General features: G+C 40.1%; 1 non-coding gene across 1 annotated transcript; it reads right to left on the bottom strand.

Moving 5' to 3' along the window:
• Positions 1-1,256: 1,256 nt before the first annotated feature.
• On the bottom strand, positions 1,257-1,363 carry LOC133292143 (small nucleolar RNA R71). Its single transcript, XR_009748880.1, has one exon. It is a non-coding gene; the product is annotated as a small nucleolar RNA R71 (small nucleolar RNA).
• Positions 1,364-7,238: the final 5,875 nt, after the last annotated feature.

Here is a 7,238-nt window from a genome sequence, read left to right as displayed (position 1 = left end):
TGATTAATATGATGAAGTATTTTTCATGTGTTGATTTGAGATTTTCTGAGTTAATTATTTCTATCAAAGAAGTAGTATAGAACAGGGATGTTTATATGACTTCTGTATTTGATAATGTCAACATCAAATTATAGTACTCAAGGGATTGATGCTAGAATTCTGATGTAATCTTAAAACCTTAGTATTTCATGCATGTATTAAGAAAGAGATCACCAAGGGATTGTGGTTTCTGATTAATGTATCTATCAGGGTAGTAAGGGATTACATCTTGATGATAAGTAAAAGGTTGATTAACATCACATGGAAAGGAATTCATCATATGATCAATTTTTATATGGGTTATCATGGAGGAAAGTTGTTTTCTGACTACTTGTTGTTTTTATTAATTCCTAATCCATATTTACTTTGTGTCAATTTACTTAAAATCAATTTTCTGGTGACAAATTATTCATGATTTTTACAAACTCTTATTTGATTCAAATTAGTTTTCTATGGTAAATTGGTGTTTGAACACAATTCCTCGTGGGAACGATCTTTACTCATCATTTTATTACTTGTACGACTAGTGCACTTGCTAAACGTCCAACAAGTTTTTGGCGCCGTTGCCGGGGAATTTGTTTTTCAACACTAACTGATACTATAGAATTCTGAGATTGAATCCTTTTATTTTCAGTATTTTAGTTTATGTTAAGTTTCTGGTCAATTTTCATTCTGGTACATGCGAGGTACACTTTGATCCAAATTTGTTGTTGTATGATCCAGAATTAGAAAGGACATTGAGGAAGCACAAAAGGGAAGCCAGACAAAGGAGACAATTGCAAGAAATTGGTGAATCAAGTACGGTTAATCAGGAAGATATAATGGCAGAGAATCACAGACCACCACCACCACAGAGGACACTGGGAGAGTACATGACTCCTGCAGTGATTCCTCCAATTGGGAGTGTTGTGCACCCAACAGTGGAGCCCAACAACTTTGAATTGAAGCCTGCGTTGATACATCTGGTGCAGAAGGATCAGTTTGCTGGAACCAGTGCAGAGGACCCTTACTTGCACATAGAGAACTTCCTATTGTTGAGTGATACTGTGAAGATAAATGGTGTCACAAGAGATGCAATTCTGTTGAGACTATTCACTCATTCACTGACGGATGATGCAAGGAGATGGCTGCAATCATTGCCACAAAGAAGTATAACAACTTGGGATGATTTGCAAACCAAGTTCTTGCAAAGGTTTTTCTCAGCATCCAAGAGGGCCAAGTTGAAGGATGAAATTACAAGCTTTAAGCAGAAAGAGTCAGAATCTATTTATGAGGCTTGGGAGAGATTCAAGACTTTGTTGAGGAAATATCCACAGCATGGAATTGAGGCATGGCAACAAGCAGCAATCTTCCTGCAAGGAATGACCACTAACACTAGAACCTTGGTGCATGCCACTGCTGGTGGATCATTGACTACCAAGACCCCTCAAGAAGCCTTGGATATCTTTGAGTCATTAGCATCTCAAGAATTTGATAATGCTCCAGTGGCGGACAGAAGGACAGGAATTATCAGGTTGGATGGGTATGATGCTCTGTTGGCAAGGAATGATCAACTGATGCAGACACAGAGACAACAGCAGCAACAATTAGATACCCTTATTAAGCAACTCTCTTCATAAAAGGTAGCTTCTGTGGAAACAAAGAGTGTATGTGCTATCTGTGGCAAGGGCCATGTGACAGAGGAGTGTGATTATGGGGGATCATCAGAACAAGCAGAGGTGAATGGAGTGTGGTATGATCAGAATAATCAAAGGAACTACAACAATCAGGGAAAGAATGTTTATATGCCACCATGGAAAAACAAGAATCAACACCCAGGATTCAGCTATAGTTCCAACCATCAATTGAATCCACCATTACATCCTCCACCACCACATATGAAGGAGCAGACCAGTGATCCCGCTGCATGGGAGAAAGCGTTTGCTCAGTTATCTAAGACAACTCAGGATTATATTCAGGGTTCTACTTCATTCAGGGAAGAGACAACTGCATTCATGCAGGAGACCAGAACTTCTTTCAGAAATCAGGAAGCATCAATCAGAAATTTGGAGACCCAGATTGGTCAATTATCAAGACAGATATCAGAGAGACCACAAGGGAAATTTCCAAGTGATACACTGGTGAATCCTAAGGAGCACTGTAAAGCAATTATGACAAGAAGTGGGTTAGTACTTCAACCAGGGAAAAAGAAGGTGGAAAATAAAAAGAATGAAGAAGAGGTTGTGGTTGAAGATGTAGTCTCTGATGATGAAGGAGAGAAAATGAGAAATGAGAAAAGTGAGAAGGAAGTAGTTGTTAGAGATGTTATAGTTGGAGTTGACAAAGAAGAGGAAGGGAAGGACAATAAGAATGAAGGAGAGGTAGAAGTTGGTAAAAATGCTTCCCCACAAAAGATGATGAAGTGGGAAAAGAAGAAGATGGCTGACAAGAAAGAACAGCCAGTTAGTTTATCTCCCTATGCTAAAGTTCCCTACCCTCAGAGGTTGAAGCAAGAGATTCAGAAACAGCACTATGCAAGATTTCTGGATATATTCAAAAATTTACAAATTAACATACCATTTTCTGAAGCACTGGAAAACATGCCTCACTATGAAAAATTCATGAAGGATCTTCTTACTAAGAAGAGGAAATTAACTGATGGTGAGACAGTGGCCCTAACAGCAGAGTGTAGTGCCCTAATCCAGAAGAAGCTTCCAACAAAAATGAAAGACCCAGGAAGCTTTAGTATCTCTATTGCTATAGGAGATGTGGAGGTGGGAAAGGCATTGTGTGATTTGGGAGCCAGTATAAACTTGATGCCGTTGACAGTATGTAGAGCTTTGAGAATTAACACTTTGAAGGAGACCAATCTTATTCTGCATCTTGCAGATAGATCCATCAAGAGGCCTGAAGGTCTGGTTGAAGATGTTTTGGTCAAGGTAGACAAGTTTATTTTTCCAGTGGATTTTGTGATTCTTGACATGGAAGAAGAGGATACAGAAAGTCTTTTATTGTTAGGAAGACCCTTTTTAGCAACTGCAAGATCTTTGATAGATGTTGAACAAGGAAAGTTGTTGCTAAGGGTGGATGAGGAAACAGTCACAATTGATGTATTTGAAACCATCAAGCATCCTGTTGATGTGGAGGATTGTTTTAGATTGGATGTGATACAGGAGGTTGTGGAAGAAGTGAATAAAAAAGAAGAATTCCCAGTTGAGGAACAAAGATCAGAAGAAGAGACAGGTACAGAGGATTACCAAGAAGAGCCAGAAGTGGAAGAGCTTGAGAAGAAGATTGATGACATTCCAAAAGAAGCACCTAAGGTAGAACTTAAAGAATTACCTTCACATTTGAAGTATGTGTTCCTTGGGGATGATCAAACATATCCAGCAATCATTAATGCAATGTTGTCTGATGAGGAAGAAGGGAAGTTGATTAAGGTACTCAAGAAGAATAAAATGGCTATTGGATGGCAGTTCTCAGATCTTAAGGGTATTAATCCTTCCTTTTGCACTCACAAAATATTGATGGAAGAAGAGGTCAAACCAGTAAGGCAACCACAGAGGAGACTCAACCCCACTATGAAGGAAGTAGTGAGGAAGGAGGTGGTGAAGTTGCTTGATGCTGGGATGATTTACCCAATTTCAGACAGTGCTTGGGTGAGTCCTGTGCAGACCGTGCCCAAGAAAGGGGGGATGACTGTGGTGAAAAATGAGAATAATGAGTTGATTCCCACAAGGACAATCACTGGCTGGAGAATGTGCATTGATTACCGGAGGCTGAATAAGGCAACCAGGAAAGATCATTTTCCACTTCCTTTCTTGGATCAGATGCTAGAGAGGTTGGCAGGACATGCTTTCTATTGCTTCTTGGACGGTTATTCAGGGTACAATCAAATAGCTGTGGCACCAGAGGATCAGGAGAAGACTGCTTTTACATGTCCATATGGAATATTCGCATACCGGAGGATGCCCTTCGGTTTATGCAATGCTCCTGCCACATTTCAAAGGTGCATGCTTTCCATTTTTTCTGATATGATAGAAGAATGCATTGAAATTTTTATGAATGATTTTTCTGTATTTGGTTCTGATTTTAATGTATGTCTAGGGAATTTAGATTCTGTTTTGAAAAGATGTCAAGACTGTAATTTGGTTTTGAACTGGGAGAAGTGTCACTTTATGGTGACAGAAGGTATAGTTCTTGGACACAAGGTGTCTAGGAATGGAATTGAGGTGGACAGGGCAAAAATTTATGTGATAGAGAATCTTCCTCCACCTGTAAATGTTAAGGGTGTGAGGAGTTTTCTTGGTCATGCAGGATTTTATAGGCGGTTCATAAAAGATTTTTCAAAAATTGCTAAGCCCTTATGCAAGTTATTAGTTAAGGACCAAGAATTCCTGTTTGATGATGAATGTTTGCATGCATTTCATGTTTTAAAAGAAAAGTTGACCACTGCACCTATCATGATGGCACCTGATTTTTCATTACCATTTGAATTAATGTGTGATGCCAGTGACTATGTCGTAGGAGTGGTATTGGGCCAAAGAGTGAATAAATTGTTGCATGTCATTTACTATGCCAGTAAGATCTTAAATGATGCACAAAAGAATTATGCTACTACAGAAAAAGAATTACTGGCTATTGTGTATGCATTTGACAAATTCAGGCCATATCTGTTAGGATCAAAAGTTATTGTTTACACTGACCATGCAGCTTTAAAGTATTTGTTAAGCAAGCAGGATGCTAAACCCAGATTGCTCCGCTGGTTGTTACTGTTGCAAGAGTTTGAGGTAGAAATCAAGGACAAAAAGGGAGTTGAAAATTTGGTGGCTGATCACTTATCCAAGATTACAGAAAAAGAGCTTCAAGAAGGACCAGAAGTAGTGATCAGAGAAGAGTTTCCTGATGAACATGTTTTGGCAATATGTGCTGTAACAAAGATGGTTGGGGATAAAGTCTTATCTATGAGTACCCCACCATGGTTTGCTGATTTTGCCAATAATAAAGCTGTTGGATTGATGCCTAAGGATTTAACATGGCAACAGAGGAAGAAATTTCTCCATGATGTTAAGAGGTATATTTGGGATGAGCCATATCTTTTCTATAGATGTTCAGATAGTGTGATCCGACGGTGTATTCCAGAGGAAGAACAAAAGGATGTGTCGTGGCATTGTCATGGTTCTGCATATGGTGGACATTTTGCAGGTGAGAGAACTGCAGCAAAAGTATTGATGAGTGGCTTCTACTGGCCCACTTTATACAAGGATGCAAAGAAGTTTGTGGAGGCATGTGACAACTGTCAGAGAACTGGGAATATTTCTAGGCGACATGAAATGCCGTTGAACAATATCCAGGAAGTGGAGATCTTTGATGTTTGGGGTATGGATTTTATGGGACCTTTCCCTTCTTCCTACTCTAACAAGTATATATTGGTGGCAGTTGATTATGTTTCCAAATGGGTTGAGGCTATAGCTACACCAACCAATGATTCCAGGGTGGTGATTGCTTTTCTGAGAAAGAATATATTTTCAAGATTTGGAGTCCCTAGAGCTATCATTAGTGATGGGGGCACTCATTTTGATAATAGGATGGTGGAGTATGCCTTGGCTAAGTATGGAGTGAGGCACAAAATAAGCACTCCATATCACCCACAGACTTGTGGTCAGGTTGAGATTTCCAACAGGGAATTGAAGAGAATATTGGAGAAGACTGTTGGGAATGCTAGGACCCAGTGGTCCAAGAAACTTGATGACACCTTATGGGCATATAGGACTGCTTTCAAAACTCCTATTGGGATGTCTCCATTTCAGTTGCTGTTTGGAAAAGCATGCCATTTGCCAGTTGGATTGGAGCACAAGGCTTTGTGGGCTGTGAGATATCTGAATTTTGATTCCAAAGCAGCGGGACAGAAAAGATTATTACAACTGGATGAATTGGATGAGTTTCGTTTGTCTGCTTATGAAAGTGCCAGTTTGTATAAGGAAAAGACAAAGCTATAGCATGATAGGAAGATCACACCTAGAGACTTCAAGGTGGGGGATCAAGTACTTCTGTTCTATTCCAGGTTGAAGCTGTTTCCAGGGAAGTTAAAGTCTAGATGGTCTGGACCGTTTGTGGTAAAAGATATGAAACCGTATGGGGCTGTAGAAATCAGTTCTTTGGATTCGGACAGAAGTTTTACAGTCAATGGTCAACGATTGAAGTTATATGTTGGAAGTGCTGTGGATAGGCAACTACTGACAGTTGCTCTATTAGGGAGGCAACCCACTGTACTAGGTATGTAATTCTATGTTCATACCATATCCTTAAGATGAAGAAGAAAAGGGGGAAATTTTTTGAAAAATCAAAGAGAAATTTTTTGCTATGTGCTAGGCGCTAAAACGTCAACCTGACCGTTTTAGCGTCCCAAGAGTTCCATCATTATGAAACTCTCTGGTTGTGCGCGCTAAGATGTTCATTATGAGCGTTTTAGTGTTCACTAACAACACCAATCCATGCACTCTGGCCAACAGTGCTAAAACGCTCTGTCTGACCGTTTTAGCGCTGTGCTGCACAAAGTGTGCATTTTTCTCTGGACAAGGACGCTAAAGCGCTGGTAAGTCAACGTTTTAGCGCCCTGTCACTAATTCGATATAACAGAGTTCCTCTTCTCTTTTACTCTTACATTCGATCTGAGAAATGAAATTATTGGGCATTTTCTAGGGCATTTCACATGTTGATTGCCTGTTATTTATTCGTAGGATTGCATGTTGATTTAGTTTTATTTGTATTATTCTCCTGAACTATTGCTTTTCCTACTTGGGAATTTCGGGACGAGATACAAATCCAGCGCGTGTTGGTTCTCAGTTGTCTTCAAACAACTCAGCGTACACACACACAAACAAGGTGTTCGTGACAATCCGCGACCCCAACAGTTCGCCTAGCGCTAGATCGTCAGCTATCCGTTTGAGCGCCCGTCCAGTTTTTACACACGTTTAAGCAGCGTAGCGCCAAAACGCGCAGCCAGGGTTGCCATGCGCCCGTCCAGTTTCTGCACACGTTTATACTTGAGCGTGAAAACGCGAGTGTGACCGTTCAGCGCCCGTCCAGTTTTATATACGTTTAAGGCCAACTCACGCTAAAACGTCAGTGTGACCGTTTTAGCGCCCAGGCCCGTTCATAAAATCGAGGGTCTACATTATGGTATTGTAGCAATAGGATGAACCAAGTAAGGACAAAAA

Source organism: Gastrolobium bilobum, unplaced genomic scaffold (assembly GCF_033153095.1).
Source record: "Gastrolobium bilobum isolate Gb01-03AN ecotype WA unplaced genomic scaffold, APGP_CSIRO_Gbil_v1 utg12349, whole genome shotgun sequence".
Classification (NCBI taxonomy): Eukaryota; Viridiplantae; Streptophyta; class Magnoliopsida; order Fabales; family Fabaceae; genus Gastrolobium; species Gastrolobium bilobum.
This window is presented reverse-complemented; position numbering and strand designations above follow the sequence as displayed.